The following is a 17,553-nucleotide window of genomic DNA, read 5'->3' as shown; positions in this document are numbered from 1 at the left end:
TGTAAGTCAAGGACTACCCGTATACAATTATAGTGGCCTGGTGGTCACCTGGTGGCCTGGTGAAAAACTGGCATCTCTCCTTGCCTTAATATCCCAAATCTGGACCAAAAGAATGACTTTCGTTGCGAGACCTACCGATTAGAAACCTACTGCATACATTACTGAGTCTTTCACTCTTTAGCATCTTTCTAGGATTTAAAAGAAAGGCAGGTGATGAGAATAATGACTAATCTCATTTCAGATTACTATACAGTAAAAGAGTTTTACTCTCTTAATCTGGCAGGACCCTGTTAAAGGGTGGGGGAGGGGGTGTAAAGGAGAAACTATATTGGCACGCTTGTATAATGAGGGGAACACAATTCGCTGCTAAGCAGCTTATACAGCCAAGATGCAGTCAGCAATCCAAGCAGTCAAATTTATGAGCCAATATCTTTTGCCAATGGACAATGGGTTCTTCATTAGCGTGGAAATGGCCTAATTTCAAACATATTCAAATATTAGAGAGGTATGCAGAGGACTGCATTATTGTAGTCTAATGCTACTAAGGAATCTCACTACTGTCTGACACATGTACAAAAAATAATTATGCATAAAATTATTCTTTTCTTATGGTGTTCCCCCTCCCTTGTCCTTCCTCTAAATTTTAGATTTTAGTCTTAGATGCTTCCATTGTAAACATACAGATGGTTCATTCAATGTAAATATACAGATGGTTTAAAATTTTCTTACTATAAGGAATTTTTGTGGTAGTTCTAAAACTACACAAAATAGGATAGTGGCAGGAAAAAAAATGGTGTTCTGAAAATTGACATTAAAAAAAAGGCATATATGAATGGAAACGTCTCTGGTAGCCTCTCCCCATAACATACGCTACACAAAATGTGTGTCCTACCTTTGCATCTGCAACATTCTGCCATAGGGACCACATACTGGTTGTCATGGCAACAGTGACGACCAGAAGCCTGCTGCATCATCACGCCATCTCCAGAAGACCCTAATAAGATGCTCACTGAAAGAGATGCGCATTGAAAATAGCAGATCGTTTTTTACCTAAGTGTTCTGTTTCCTCCATGTCTTCAAACGGGATTGAAGAAAGGAAATAGCATCTGTAAGTTTTCCAAACCAAAACAAAATAATAATAAAAAAAAAGGAACTGTGCAGAGCTGGAGGCGCCAGAGAACAAAAAAAAGGAATTTATGATGCTGGAGATTTACCAAGACAGAGGCTGTTAAAACTACAGTATGAGCATGTTAGTTAATGGCAAGGTTTTAACCAAGGAAAAGATGAAGAGGACAGCTTCATTTCTGTCCTGTGAGTAGATAGCCTTCTTTATATATGTTCTAATAGATGTTATTTGCCTTGTTGGAGCGGAAATGTGGTTGTTTTTAACGTAGCAAAACAATTCAAATAATGCTCTTTGTTAACTGGCTCAAGCAAGATACTCCAAGGGATGGGTTGGGGCATATTATCAGTGTTGTCAGCTAACTAAATATGCCTTGGAGATTGTTGCTTTAGAACTGGATCCCATGTTTCTGTTGTTCTGGCATAAATGTAAATGATGCTTTGGGGGCTTTGTTTTTTAAAAATCTACTTTTCAAGGTTTGGTTTTGCTGTTGTTCACATTTCAGTGCTTAATAGGGGGGGGGGGGAAACAACCCAGATTGAGGAAATCATCCAGGGAAGTTCCCTCGTTCACATAAGCATGTATTACTCTAAAATGATCCCTTAAGAGAGCAATTTAAGCAAAAATACAAATTCCTGGAAGCTGGTAATCTAAATTACAATAGAGGGATAAATAAGAGTGAAATACTGAGAAGTACAGGGACAACAACAAATATGTAACATGGCAGATACATACAAATCTTATCCGTGCAATCCTTTACATGCTCGTTTTGATTTAAACTTCATTTCTATTGGAATCAGACCCTTAATATCTGCATTTTAGATAATAGCTCCAAAATTTAAGATCTGTATTACAAAACAATAGGGAGTAAACACAGCAGTGTTTATATCCAGGTATATATGAATACAATTGTATTAAACATAGTTTTACTACAGTATGAGGGTGAAACATTGCAGAGCTCTGTTCAGGGAGAGATGGTTTCAAAGTCTGTATGAAAGCAAAATTGTTCTGATGTACATGTAATTGTTAACTCATACCAGACAGGACAGGTTCCTCAGTTATGGAAGCTCATGAGTTGACTTTGAGCAAGTTGTTGACTCTCATCCGACCTTATTGTCAGGGTTCCAGCAATTGCCCTTATCTCACAGGGTTACAGTGAAGGAAAAGATTACAGGAGAGATTGTTAGGTTTATTGTTAGGATGACCCTTGTTACAGCTTCAGCAACAGCTGAGAAACAAGAACCAGGTCCTGTTAAGAGTCCCTCTAAATTAAAACTATCTCCTTGTCAATGCAACCCCAGTAGGGTGACAAAATACAGAATCCCAGACTGTACCTTGAATAGTTATATAGGAGAGGGAATTTCAGCAAGTGTGGATCCCATGCTTGCCCTTCTGTTGCATCCAGCAGGAAAAGTCAAAGGCATTTTGTTAATTGGGAAGAATTAGTAGCTTCTTTTCCAACCCAGATTTAGAAGGTCACCTTGGCAATGGCAAACATTCTTCTCTGTTTGCGAGAGTTGCAAGTTGTAGCTTGGGGAATGCAGAAGGGGTTGTGTTACCTTCTGCCCTTCAAGTACCCAGTGTCTCCTTTCATCACAACATCTACCACCTTCTGTGGTGTTTCATTGAGCTAATGGTAGGTTGAGCCCTGAGATTTGACCACCCTAGGCTCCAGTGTCTCACATAGATGTCATTCCACACACACTTCCAGCTCCATTTAAATTGAAGATGCTAGAGACAAGAACTTCTACATGAGAAAAAAAAGTTCTTCATTAATTTTCTTTTTAGGACTGATTGATTGATCAATCAATCATGTTGAAGGTATAAATAACTTTTCTCCAGGAAGATCTGTCCCCAACCTATCCCTTAAGGTCTTCCAAGGTGCACCCATCACCATGGTAATCTAGTCTATTCTCGTTGCCATTCCTTCCACTTTTCCCTCTTTAAGGACGTGTTAAGGGAACATAATTTTTATATCATGTGTCCAAAATATGATAATTTGAGGTTGATCATTTGAGATCATCCAGTGAAACTCTGGACTGATTTGTTCTACTGTCCATGGGGAAGGAGAGGAAAGGTTAGCTATCTATATACCATGTTTCTCATAAAATAAGGCCGGGTCTTCTTCTTTTTTGAGCCCCGAAAAAACGGCTAGGCCATCTTTTTGAGGATGTCTTAATTTTCCTCCCACATGCAGCCTGGTGGTAGTGTGTGTGCATGTGTATTTACACCCTTATCAGTGAATGGCCGTGTTCCCACGACACCCACGCAGCCAACCACTTTCCACCCTGTGCATCGTGCCAGCTCAGCCTGTGCGGGTAGTTCTTGGTCCAGTGCATTGGCAAACCTGCAGAGCTCCATTAAGCGCCAAATTCGGCATGCCATGTGGACATGCTCGAGCTCGGATCAAGCTGCAGCACTCGGAACCGTTACTCAGGAGGCTGCTTTCTTAACCTGCCCTGCTGACTGTTGGGTTGCTTAGAGCCCCCAGGCGGCTTCCTGCCACTGCACGAGAGACAAAGGCAAGTGGGCTGCCTTTCTGGCACTCCCACCATGGCTGGTGCTCCGCCAGCTCCTCTTCCCCCAGTGCGAACACCAGCCAGCCGGTCTCGTGCACCAATTTTGTTCTACCCTCCCTAACCTCCTGGGATTTTCCCAAGTCTCTCAGCCAGACCTTTTCAAAAGAATGTAGTTGCGCCATTCAGGTGTGGTGGCCACGACCAACCTGCCCCGACTTCTTCCCTCGACAAGTTCTCTTCCCTCAACAAGTTGTTTTCTAACCCATGGACTCCAAGCTCGCAACAGGGCATGGAATCACCAAGGGCCAAGGCAGCCCCGTCAAGCTTCAGGCACTCCCAGAGATGCACAGGATACAGACTCTCTGCTTACAGAGCCGTTGCCGAAGTATACACAATGGTGCCTGCAGGTGCTCGGAAGGCCAAAAGTGCAGTCCAAGTGGGGGCTGCTCGCTGTTGCCCTGGGGCCCAGCAAAACTGGAATCTGCTGCCTGCTGCACGAACCCCAATGAGCAGCCTCGCCCGTGCTTGGGGGGAAAGGAGCTGGCAGAGCACCGCTTCTCTTCCCCCGAGCGCAGGTGAGTCTGCTCATTGGGGTTTCCATGGTGGGCGGCGGATTCTGGCTCTGCAGGATGCAGGGGCAAAAGCGTGCAGCCCTGGCTTGGGCGCCGCTGGGCTGCGCTTTCAGCCTGCAAGGCATGGCCAGCAGGAGGAGGTGCCGCTGCTGTGTAAGGTAAGAGCAACTGGTGGTAGCGCTGGAAGCCAGGCTGAGTGGGGCAAGTGAGCTTGTGGTCCCCGAGAGGAGTGGGACATGTGGGCTTTGCTGGGTTGCCGCTGCGCCCGCTTATGCCCAGAGTGAAGTGTTAGTCAAAGGTTGACGCACCAGCAGCTGGCTGGGTGGTTCACTCTTCTGCGGTTCTGCTGGAGGCATCTCTGCCGAGTCCTGCTCTGGCTGCCTGAGGGGACATGGATGGAGTCCGTTTTAAAGTCAGCTCCCGCGCCCTTGCCGGGGCTGTGGCAGGGGAGGGGGGAGCCGGTGCCCTTTGTGCAGATGGGAAAGCGGAAGCATCCACCTCTTGGTGCAGCCCCGTCTTTCCTGCACAAGAGCCCCTGGCAGCAAAGGTACTTGTTGGGAGTAGGGAGCTCTCCGAGCTCCGCCATGATCGGCCATTAGGAGTGGCTGGTGGCGAGGCATGGCTGCCTGCGGGGCACTCCTAACGGCAAGTTCTCCCCCGCCCTTCCCCCCCATTTTGCATATTTTAAACTCAGCCTAAATTTGGGGGGAGGGGCTTAATTTAACCTTATGCCTAGAAAACATGCTGGGTCTTCCTATTGGGGAAGCCGTATTGTTGGAGAAACACGGTATTATTAACCAACAATGGTTTTTATTACTTTTTATACTTTAATAAAAGTTTCAGGCTAATTAACTCCATCCAAATCCATAGAATAAAGCTGGATTTTATTTGTTGGCAACCCTGCTTTATATTACTTATTTGTGTGTAGACAGTTCAAGAGTAGCCCTTAAGATCCACTGTTGTTCTGCTCTTCAGATGCCTCTGAAAAATGTCAATATGTCTTAAAATGAGCATTATATAGTTTTAAAAGTTCCAAAAACCAAAGCAACTCTCCCAAACCTAGAGGTGGGGGGGGAGAAAACCTCAGCTCTGCTTACATGTATGATCCTGCCTGCCTGCTTTGCACCATATTTCTACTCCTTATGAATCTTATCCACTCGTAAAGTCAAAATACTGTCCATCTTTAGCATGGCACCAATGTAATATAGCAGGAAAAAAGAAGAAGTACTTCTTGCCCAAACAGAATTTATAGTCTTCAAGGAAGGGAATTGCAGACCCTGACTGCCACCACTGAGAAGGCCCCGAGTATTTGTAAAATATAGAGCCTCAAAAACATCTAATTAAGCCAATTCACTTGGAATTAGGTACCCATCTGTTCAACACCTTGTGGAATCATGGAGCTTATGTAACCTAACTTTTTGATTGGGGAATTTTCTTACTATTTAATCAGTCTGGCTGACCCTAAGCCAATGTTACTTTCTTTGTCCAAATTTAGTGCTTGTCCTTGTCTTTGGAATAAGCACTTGAGAATGATACTCAATGAGGTGGCATTAAACGTGGTTATTATAAAGCTGTTAAATTGTGCTGTACTCTGCTGTCTAACAAGAAGTTTGGAGGGACCGAAGGAGTTTGAGAGGAGGAGGACAGAATCTTTCCCAACAAAGAGAGAACAGGGCTGATTTTGGACCCAGAAGGAAAACAAAAGCCCAGATAATCTTACCTAATCAAGTAACAAACTATCTACAAGAAAACAACCAAGCTTGGAAAGCAAGGGATTGGTTGGCTCAACTAGATGGACAAAGGAAAAGGTATACACACATCTCCTTACAGTGCTAATGGAAATCACGAGATGAAATTCTCTAAGCCCCATGAGCCAAAGCCACCCCCTCAGTGTTCAAGCAGCATAAAGACGTGTCTGTGTATGTGCTGGCATGGCCACAAGCCTAGCATGAAAGAATAATAGGCATTAGAAATGTACATGAATTATTTGTACATCTTGCCTATCCCCACAGAAACCACCCCAGGGTTACACTCTGCTGTCTCCTCCAGAGAATACAGCCCCCAGTAAACAAACACACACAGAGAAGTGAAGCTGTATTGAGAGCATTCTGCAGTTCAACAACAGAGACTCTTGGAGGCTAGTTCTGGCTGAATTCTCCTAGCCTTCATTCTTCAGCACCATTTTGTATTAATCATATTTGTAACCAACTGTCACTCTGGGGTGCTCAGTTGTCCTGTTTATCTTCAAAAATTTTATTTGATCCCTTAGACTGTGATACAGTGAACAAATCTAAGGGATTTTCACAGCTGAGCTGAGCTCTGAAGCCACATTCTAAGTCCAAAATTGCTGAATGCGTAATACATTGACCTACTCACCTGTTACTGTCACATTAACTAAAACAGGGTTGATTTATCACTCAGCTTGTTCTGTGAATTCAGCCAATTTATAGTTTATTCATTAAACCCAGGTTAAGAGAATCTTAGCTCGTGTGCATTGAAAGGCAGATTCTGCGATATAAAATATAAATAAAAGGAGCAGGAACAGGAAAACAAAAGGTGAAAAAAATCCATTCATTCACTAGTCATACAGCGCAATGGTGGGATTCAACAATTTTTACTACCGGTTCTGTGAGCATGGTGTGGCTTGGTGGGCATGGCTTGGTGGGTGTGGCAGGGGAAGGATACTGCAAAATCTCCATTCCCTCCCCATTCCAGGGGAAGGATACTGTAAAATCCCCATCCTCTCCCCACCCCACTAACCTGCTTTCCAGCTCCGTTCTCCTGTGCAGGGCAACAAAAGAAGACCCAATCAGCTGGGACTCAGGAGGCAGAGAATAGATGGGGACGGGGCCAGTCAGAGGTGGTATTCTGAACTTCTCAAAATTTCCGCTACAGGTCCCCGAACTACTCAAAATTTCTGCTACCGGTTCTCCAGAACTGGTCAGAATCTGCTGAATACCACCTCTGATACAGAGAAGAGATAGAACATCAAGATGGTTAAAAGATGGTGGAAGAAAAAGCTCATAGATCTCTCTAAAAAGAGCATTCTAAGCAGTGGTGGGATTCAATTTTTTTTACTACCGGTTCTGTGGGCCTGGCTTGGTGGGCGTGGCAGGGGAAGGATACTGTAAAATCTCCAGTCAGAGGTGGTATTTGCCAGTTCTCCGAACTACTCAAAATTCCCGCTACTGGTTCTCCAGAACTGCTCAGAACCTGCTGAATACCACCTCTGAGTCTAAGGCATATAGACCTCTGTAGACAGTCCATTCACAAGCAGCCACAAAATGGCACTCTACTCTTCTTAGCATTTGCACTAGTTCTTTTCCTGATTATTTCAGCCGTTAGGTCTGTAAAGGTAAAGAGGGCCTGTCCGTTATCCTTGTTCTAGATCTTTATATCAGAGCCTTGAATCTGGCTCACTAGATAATTGACAGCCCAAGAGGTCCCATCAATTGTAATGAGCAAAATCCTCTCGGTCCAGGGAAGGTTCTTTTCTCTGGGCAGGTTGTAGCTTCTTTTCATCACAGCACATAAAGGAGTATCTCTTCTCCCAAGTCAACCCACCTTAGCTAGCATTAATAAGCCAAGATGGGTACCGATTAAGGGAACTTAAGATAGGTCATTTTCTTTGGCTTGTCATGGATGATGTCTGTTACGCTATGTGTTTATAGATAATAACAAATACACTGTGCTCTCTAGTATTTAGGAAGAGTAGTTGTTGTTTAGTCTCTAAGTCATGCCCAACTCTTCGCAGTCCCATGGCCCATGCCAGGCTCCCCGTCTTCCATTGTCTCCTGGAGTTTGCCAAAATTCATGTTCAGTGTGTCGATGACACTCTCTTACTATCTCATCCTCTGCCATCCCTTCTGCTTTTGCTTTCAATTTTTCCCAACATCAGGGTCTTTTCCAAGGAGTCGCCTCTTCTCATTAGATGGCCAAAGAATTTGAGCTTCAGCTTCAGTATCTGTGCTTCCATAGAACAGGATTTCCTTTAGGGTTGACTGATTTGATGTCCTTGTACTCCAAGGGACTTTCAAGAGTCTTCTCCAGCACTGCAATTGGAATACATCCATTCTTCGGCTCTCAGCCTTCCTTTATGATCCAACCAGTGGTGGGATTCAAAAAATCTGTGGGTGTAGCTTGGTGGGCATGGCAGGAGAAGTTTACTGCAAAATCCTGATTCCCTCCCCATCCCACTAACCTGCTTTCCAGCTCTGTTCTCCTGTGCAGGGCAACCAAAGAAGACCCAGCCGATCAGCTGGAACTCAGGAGGAAGAGAATAGATAGAGGCGGGGCCAGTCAGAGGTGGGATTTTCCAGTTCTCCGAACTACTCAAAATTTCTGCTATCGTTTCTCCAGAACTGGTCAGAACCTGCTGAATACCACCCCTGGATTCAACTCTCGCAGCTATACAGTACAGCAGTGTAAATCTAATCAGATTTTTTTCCCTCTATCAAGTCCATCTTATGCCAACCAGGAGCCTTGGAACATTCCACGGTTAAAACGATTTTCCAGATAAAATATTCATGTAGTATATTTTAACCCATCATAAGAAAACTACTGTCATACTTGTAATGGAATATTGAATTACAATATTATTTTGCAAATGTGAAATCATCGTTAAGTACAAAATAACCAGAACGTTAAAGCAGGAAGAGGTAAGATATGAAATACTTGAATTAGCATGTGAGATAGGTCTACAATGAATTACTTAGCAGGCTAACTAGGTTTGGACAAGAGAGATCTTTGTAAAACAAAAGAAGACCATCATTGATAGGGTAAGAGGGCCCTTTCTTGGCAAGGCATCCCAAAAGAGTCTTGAAACCTTGCCAAATTCTGCAGACATACATGCCAAAAAAGTCACGCCTTTCAGTATTCCTGAATGCTTTCCAGCTCTCTCTCTCTCTACAGCAGTGAGATATTTTGAAATGCAGTATAACAATTACCTCTAGAAGCAAGATCATAGGTGTTACCTACAATGCATTTAATGCATAGATATATTTAATAACATCTGAGTTTATTTATAAATATTAACATACTTGGCATCCAGCTTCATAGTAAATCTAGTCTCAATGATTCCTGAGGAAAATAAAGTGGACTGGGACATATCAATGTGTATCAGCCCCCAGAGGTTAATATATCTTTAATATATTAAAGCCTCTCCAGCTTTAAGGCATCTGATTCTGCTTGTCTGTGGTTGCACAAATAAGGAAAAGCGGCCTGCTGAATTTGCGTGGCATGCAACTATTAAAGGGACAGTCTCAAGTAGAGATAAAGGGAATGATTTCATCATACATTGTTAGCCTTGAAATTGCTTCAATTCTGAGAGGGCCCCAAACTTATTATAATGTGTGTTTGGGACTAAAGGCATAATGCAGCCAACTATAATGGAAAGAGCTTTGATCATTCTTATTATTAGATTTCTAATCTCATCTCATCTATTATTAGATCTCTGTACTCCTGAGTTTTCCAAAAGTTAAATCTGAGTTTATATCCATCTAAACTACTGTGCAAATGCATACAAACCAGTGTGTGTGTGTGTCAGTGGTGGGATTCAAATATTTTTACTACCGGTTCTGTGGGCGTGACGTGGCTTGGTGGGCATGACTTGGTGAGCATGGCAGGGGAAGGATACTGTAAAATCTCCATTCCCTCCCTACTTTTGGGGGAAGGTTACTGCAAAATCCCATTCTTTTCCCCACTCCACTAACCTGCTTTCCAGCTCCATTCTCCTGTGCAGGGCAACAAAAGAAGACCCAGCCGATCAGCTGGGACTCGGGAGGCAGAGAATAGATGGGGGCAAGGCCAGTCAGAGGTGGTATTTACCAGTTCTCTGAACTACTCAAATTTTCACTACTGGTTCTCCAGAACTGGTCAGAACCAGCTAAATACCACCTCTGGTGTGTGTTCATATAAGCCATTATCTGCATTTTATTTTCATTGCTACCTATACTAACTATATATTTATTATCTAGATAATAAATTGAGTAAATCACAGAGGTTTCTCTGTACTGACTGTGTTCCTTTGTTTTTATCCCTAGTTCATATAATCACAAGAGCCAGTTTGGTGTAGTGGTTAAAGCATCAGGCTAGAAACCTGGGGCACTGTGAGTTCTAATCCTGCCTTATGCATAAAGCCAACTGGGTGACCTTGGGCTAGTCAATTTCTCTCAGCCCTAGGAAGGAGGCAGTGGCCAACTACATCTGAAAAGAATTGCAAGAAAACTGCAGGGGCTTGCCCAGGTGGTCTTTAAATATTGGACAAGAGTAAATGGAAGAAAGAATATTCAGAATCATGACTTTCTCAATCAGTTTCTCCAGATTCACACAACACACTGAATCATAAACACACAACATGGGCAATGCCTCAAAATGTAGATGGTTACTGTATTTCAGTGTATTGTGTTAATAGAACCATAGCACTATTTTATAACTTGATGTGTTCTAAATGAACTTCACCTTCCATAATTCCCAGCATTTGCCATATTGTCTGCCAATAATGGGAAGAGAAGTTTGACACATCTGGAAGATATTAAGTTGGAGGAGGTTAAGGCCAGAGACCATTAATTCCTGTGATAAAAAGGATTAAAGTTTATGTAAAGCCCAGGTGATTCTTTTTTGTAAATAGCTAATTGTATGGATCCTTTAAAAGAGCAGAAATAAAAATGTGACTTCCTTTTTAAGTAAAACAGGGTTAGAGATAACTTTGGTAGCCAGGAGTACCTTTCTAATTTTTTAAAATTATTTTTAAAGATTTTCCTATATATATGTAATATTTCTAAATTAAAAAAAATTGAAGCTCATTGAAAATATTATTACCTCAGTGTATCTATTCTTACTTAGAAGATTTTTTAAAACTACAGTTGGATCGCCACTTCTATTAAAAAGGTAACTGGGTTGTTCTTTAAAACCCATAATAATGCTTGTTTAAATCTTCTTAATCTTTTTACTGTAATTTAATATCTTTGCTCATTAGGTTTTGTTTTATCACTTTTGCTACTGGTCAGCTGAAATAGACTACTTTGTAGCTCAATCTCTTGCAAAATCTCAACCAGTATGCTAATGTTGAATGAATCCTTGGCTGTCAGTTTGATTAAATAAACCATGATCAGCTAACAATGGATAAGACACCTAAATCGTTTTTTAGCTCTATATTGATACCATTGTGTGGAATAGCCCTCTTGGGTAAAAATTATGAATTCTTCCCATCATTTCTGTTATATAAATACTTTGTGCATGATAAGGTGGGTCTAATTTTCTGCTCTATCAAAAGATGCAGTAACCAAGAATATTTTCAGATTAGCCCTGGCTAATCTGAGGTTTATGAGGTTAAAATTATTTTACTTTGCTTTCCTGACTATAACACAAGGAATATTTTTGTGTTACCTGCACAAAAAGCCTCTTAAAATACAGATTTTTAATAAATATAAGCAGGAGGAATTTTGACTATTACAATAGTTTATGAAAATGAGAACATAAATAGGGTATTATAAAGAGGGGCAGGCAAAGGAATACAGTATAATTAGGAGAAAAACATACTTGTGGAATAAAAAAATGACCAGATTATAACAAATTTTCCAAACCAGAAATTAAACACATAAATCATGCATCTTAAAGTTGTAAATATGTTAACAAGTTACTTAGAATTAATCCAAAGATTAAGCTGTGAAACCAGACAGAATTGAATAAATATTATTCTGAACAAAGAACTGAATCTGATTAAAACAAGGGAGGGGGATTATGCAAATAAATCACATCTAGTTCTATTTATGTTCCAAAAATGAAACAAAAAATATGGTTCAAAAATGAGCAGAAGTTTTTATTGTTTTCCTTAGCTTGTTTCTGCAAGGTGGGGGGAATGACTGACTCAAATATAGATTTGTAATATTTGTATAGCAGAAGGAATTTCATCAAGTGTGTCTATGGTATGTGTGTATGTGTAGTTATTCCCATGGCCCACAAATTTGCTCTCTGTAACATGGTTTAAGCCTCTATACCAGGGATGTCAAACTCTTTGCCCACAGGCTGGATGCGTCACGTGCTGGCCATGCCCACGCCCGGTTTAGCGAAGGGTAAAAAAAGTTGCAATACATCATGTGACGCCGCCATGACGATGTGAGTTTGACACCAGGGGTCTTCAAACTTGACAGCTTTAAGACTTGTGGTCAGCTTAATCTTTGGATTAATTCTAAGTAACTTGTTAACATATTTACAACTTTAAGATGCATGACTTATGTGCTTTATTTCTGGATTGGAAAAATTGTTATAATCTGGTCATTTTTTTATTACACAAGTATGTTTTTCTTCTAGTTATACTGTATTCCTTTGCCTGCCCCTCTTTATAACTCCCAGAATTCCTCCTCCAGTCATGTTAGCTCAGGAATTCTGGGAGTTGAAGTCCACAAGTCTTACACTTGCCAAGTTTGAAGACCCTTGGTTTATACCAAGGTTTCTCAACCCTAGCAACTTTAAGATGCGTGGACTTCAATTCCAAGAATTCCCAAGTCAGCCATATTGGCTGAGGAATTCTGGGAATTGATGTCCACATATATCTTACTTGTCAAGGTTAAGAAACACTGCTCTGTACATAATATAAAGTTACCTTTCCTTTCATTTGATTCTCATTTTAATTTGTTTTTTAATGTTGAAATGTCATTTTCGTCTGGGATTTCCTTATTGTAGTCTGACATATGCATCCTTCCAATGAATCATTCAGTATCTTCCTGTTTTTGAATATGGCTTTAGAGAATAGTGACTCACTCACTTCATAACAAAGAACGTCATAAAAAGCTATTTTAAATGTCCAGCTTGCTTTTCAGTACAATTTTTTTTCTCAGCCATTCTGATGAGTTTCATGGCAGCAGGGCAAAACACGTAAAGGACTTTTCCTAGATTGTTTAGTACTTTTCTAATTCTGATTTTTATTGATGAATTTTGATGAGTGATTAGCTTTAGTTGAAAAAAAATGAAACAGGTTACAATATAGATTTGTTTTGTTCAGAACCAATACAATTTGAAGTATCCACGTTGGGGGCAAAATAATTGCCCAAAGTCACTGACACAGAGTAATGGGAGAAAAGACCAATAGAAGTGAATATGGGCCAAAATTGGTTCAGTATTAGAGGCATTGGAAGGTATCATGGGAAATGTGGACGGAAGAGAGAATTTGGGATGCAATTTGGAAAGGAGGGTTTCCAAAAGAGGGCAAAAATGTTTTCTTGGACTTCAGGTGCAGTTAACATTTGTAAAATGGTAAGCAAACAAGGATTAAACACCCCACTTCATAGATCTGGCAACTGGCCTTACTTAGCATCTTTGTAGAAATTGAAATACATTGTTCTATACATTGTGCAAAGCATTTGTTTCCTTTAAACTGTCACAAATGATCACTTTTAATTGTGGAGATAGTAAAGATTAAAACCTAGCTACATATGGAACAAGTGAACAGGTCTTGTTCTGGTAGAGATGTGTGTTCATCTGCATGCTTATAGACACAGCCATAATTGCTTAGGGCAGAAGGTCCCAGGCCCAACAGATGTAGAAGGGGCTGTAGAATGAAAGTCAAGCTTTCCTAATTTGTCACTCTTCCAATGTGATGGACTACTCCTTCCACTCATTTCCAAACAATGTAATTCATGCCGATTATGGGAATTGTTTTCCAGCACGTGGAAAGCTCACCGTATTCAATACAAAACTCACTGGGTGACTTTTTAGCTAAAGACTCTGTTTCAGCCCAATTAATTATATGTGGTTAGAATGAGGATAAAATGAGGGGAAACTCTGCTGCATGTTTCATGAATTCTTAAAAAAATGTAAATTAATAATTACTAAAGAAATAAACAGTCTGATATCTGCTGTTTCAGATCTGGTAGGTTGATATCAGCAAGGTCATCAGATAATTGTTGGGTAATTTTGACGTTAACCCCAGCAACAAACCACTGGAAAATAAAATAAGATACAGGTCTATATATTGTACCGTATGAATTTCAATCAAATTAAATCTAATTCTGGTATATCAGTATTTATGATACTAAAAATGTATCTTTTTTCATGGCTTTGCTTGGAAAGTTCCTATGGAAAAAATAATGTGTATTTAAAAAACAAACCAAAATCTTTTAGAATATGAAAATGTTAAGTACACTGGCAGTAACTCAGTCTGAGATTAGCTTCAAATAATGCATCAGAACATAATATTGGTTTGGTGTTGACTGATACTTTGTCTAAACCCATCCTTATTGTTGATTAAACATGTATCATGACTTTAGTATGGGGGTTGCTCAGGAATTTTGATAGTTGAAGTCCACAGGTCATAAAGTTGCCATAATTGCCTGCCCCTTGCTTAGTGTAGTCATACCCAAGCTGTTGTATTTTATTCAGTAAAACACACTTTGCTACATAATGGTTGCCCGAATACATACTCAATCTTTGGCTTAAGATATTGTATGAATTCAGAACAGATTTTATCCCTGATAGTGTCAAACTTATAGAAGCATTTAAAGTTATAACCAAAAGAGCTAAATAAAAAAAATACCTCCCAGTGTTCTCTTCTTGTTCCATAAAGAACTGCAATCTGATTAAATCTTATTTTAGCATTTGATCCCTGTAGTTTATCAGCTAGTCAGTACTGCTTGTTTCTTAAGAGGCAGTGATATATATCTTTCTCAATTAAAATAATGAAGGGTTCCTTTGGGAGAAGGAGTAGTATAAAAATAAATGAAATATGAAGGCTAAAATGAATGTGTATAGGTTGTAAAGATAGGGTTTATAATTGATGAGTATGACTTGCAATAAAATGTTGGAATATGATTTTATTGTTCAGCCGTGTTCCTTTCCATTCTAGCCCTCAACTCCACCGCAGGTCAATCAACAGTTTGTAACCACTGATCATAATCTCTTCCAAGTTTGTTTGTTGTCGGTGGTGGGGGAGGTTCTAAAAATAGTTTCTGCCTCCTCCAGATCTGCTGATACCTCTCTCTCTTTTGGAGGGGTGGTTTATTTTTGGCTACATTGACCCTGCTGAGATCAAAAACACAAAGGGGATCATGAGATAGGTCTTCTTAAGCCAGAAGTTGACAATGGGAGGGAATAAGGCTCTCTTTGATGCAAACTTAAAGCTGACTAAACAGAATGGTTGGATTGGTTTTAGGTGACCAAATGATAAAATGATGTCCTTAAAGTCAAGCTGGTGACTTCAAGGGAAGTGACCATGCAGTTTAATGATACATGTAGTCCTCGAGTTATGACCACAATTGAACCCCAAATTTATGTTGTTAAGAGAGGTACTTGTTAAATAAGCTTTGCCCCATTTTACAACTATTCTTGCCACAGTTGTTAAGTGAATCATTGCATTTCTTTAGTTTAGTAACACAGTTGTTAAGTGAATCTGGCTTCCCCCTTGACTTTGCTGGTCAGAAGGTCTCAAAAGCAGATCCCATGACTCGGGGACATCGCAACCATCATAAATACGAACCAGTTTTTGATTATGTGACCAGGGGATGCTGCAACTGTCCTAAGTGTGCAAAACGGTCACAAGTAACTATTTCCAGTGCTGTTGTAACTTTGAATGGTCACTAAATTAACTGTGGCAAGTTGAGGACTACCTGTAGGCAGTATGGAAGTGTCTTGTTTTCTGCTGGGATAATGCTTCCAACTTCCCTGCTTGGAAGGGCCCTCACCAGGCGGTGTCCCCCTCACTTAGCTTCCAGGCCCAGAAAAAGCCAAAGCAGGAGAATACAATGCTCACTGCATTTCATTTAGAATAGAATAGAATTCTTTATTGGCCAAGTGTGGTTGGACACACAAGGAATTTGTCTTGGTGCAAATACTGTCAGGGTACATAAAAGAAGAGGTACATTTGTCAAGAATCATAAGGTACAACACTTAATGATAGTCATACGGTACAATAAGCAATCAAATCATACTAGGAAACAGTCAAATCGTAAGGATACAAGCGACAGTCACAAGTGGGAGGGGGTGGGTGATAAGGAATGATGAGAAGATGAGCAGATTTTGTAAATAGTTGAACAGTGTTGAGGGAATTATTTGTTTAGCAGAGTGATGGCTTTCGGGGGGAAACTGTCCTTGTGTCTAGTTGTTCTGGTGTGCAGTGCTCTATAGTATCGTTTTGAGGGAAGGAGTTGAAACAGTTTATGTCTGGGATATGAGGGGTCTGTAAATATTTTCACAGCCCTCTTTTTGACTCGTGCAGTATACAGGTCCTTGATTGAAGGCAGGTTGGTAGTAATTGTTTTTTCTGCAGTCCTAATTATCCTCTGAAATCTGTGTCTGTCTTGTTGGGTTGCAGAACCAAACCAGACAGTTGTAGAGGTTCAGATGACTCAATAATTCCTCTGTAGAACTGGATCAGCAGCTCCTTGGGCAGTTTGAGCTTTCTGAGATGATGCAGAAAGAATATTCTTTGTTGTGCTTTTTTGATGACGTTTTTGATGTTAGATGTCCATTTTAGGTCATGTGATATAGTAGAACCTAGAAATTTGAAGGTCTCTACTGTTGATACAGTGTTGTCTAGTATTGTAAGAGGTGGTAGTATGGGAGGGTTTCTTCTAAAGTCTACCACCATTTCTATGGTTTTGAGCGTGTTCAGTTCCAGATTGTTCTGGTTACACCACGAGGCAAGTTGTATAACCTCCTGTCTGTATGCGGATTCATCGTTGTCTTGAATGAAATCAATCACTTTAATCGGATGTTAAATATAACAGGAACTTAAATGAATTTTCTGTTCTTTCCCTGCTGATTTTAGGAACCACAGCCAGATACTCCAATGTCAAGTACAGGTAGTCCTCGACTTACAATAGTTCATTTGAAGTTACAACGGCACTGAAAAAAAGTGACTTATGACTTATGACCACTGCAGCATCCCCACGATCGTATGATTTACATTTGAATGCTTGACAACTGGTTCATATCTATGATGGTTGCAGTGTCCCAGGGTCATGTTTTGCAACCTTCTATACAAGCAAAGTCAATGGGGAAGCCAGATTCATTTAACAACTATGTTCCTAACTTAACATCTACAGTGATTCACTTAACAAATGCAGCAAGAATAGTCGTAAAAGGAGAAAAACTCACTTAACAAATTTCTCACTTAGCAACATAAATTTTGGGCTCAATTGTGGTCGTAACTCGAGGACTACCTGTGGATTTTTAGCCCCTCAAAAAGTTACTCATCTCTACCTGTTGTATGCTAGCAATCCTCAATACACGTGCCATGTTTTACAAGTACATGGGATCTCTTAAAATGGAGGGAAGGTGTCTTGAAAATACTTGATGGGATTACAGATTACAGATTGTACTTTGATTTCTTTATAATCACAAATGC

At 40.5% G+C, this 17,553-nt stretch overlaps 1 protein-coding gene across 1 annotated transcript in view; it reads left to right on the top strand.

Annotated features, from left to right (window-relative positions):
- Positions 1-1,225: 1,225 nt before the first annotated feature.
- MICAL3 (microtubule associated monooxygenase, calponin and LIM domain containing 3) overlaps positions 1,226-17,553 on the top strand; it is a 216,465-nt gene continuing 200,137 nt past the window's right edge. The window contains exon 1 of the mRNA XM_087968628.1: positions 1,226-1,311. The gene's annotated coding sequence lies outside the window, so the exon portion shown is untranslated. The remainder of the gene's footprint in view (positions 1,312-17,553) is intronic.

This window comes from Notechis scutatus, chromosome 6 (genome assembly GCF_049901735.1).
Source record: "Notechis scutatus isolate UNSWTSFEM ecotype Mainland chromosome 6, rNotScu1.2, whole genome shotgun sequence".
NCBI lineage: Eukaryota > Metazoa > Chordata > Lepidosauria > Squamata > Elapidae > Notechis > Notechis scutatus.
The sequence above is the reverse complement of the archived record's forward strand: the minus strand, read 5'-3'. Positions and strand labels throughout refer to the sequence as shown.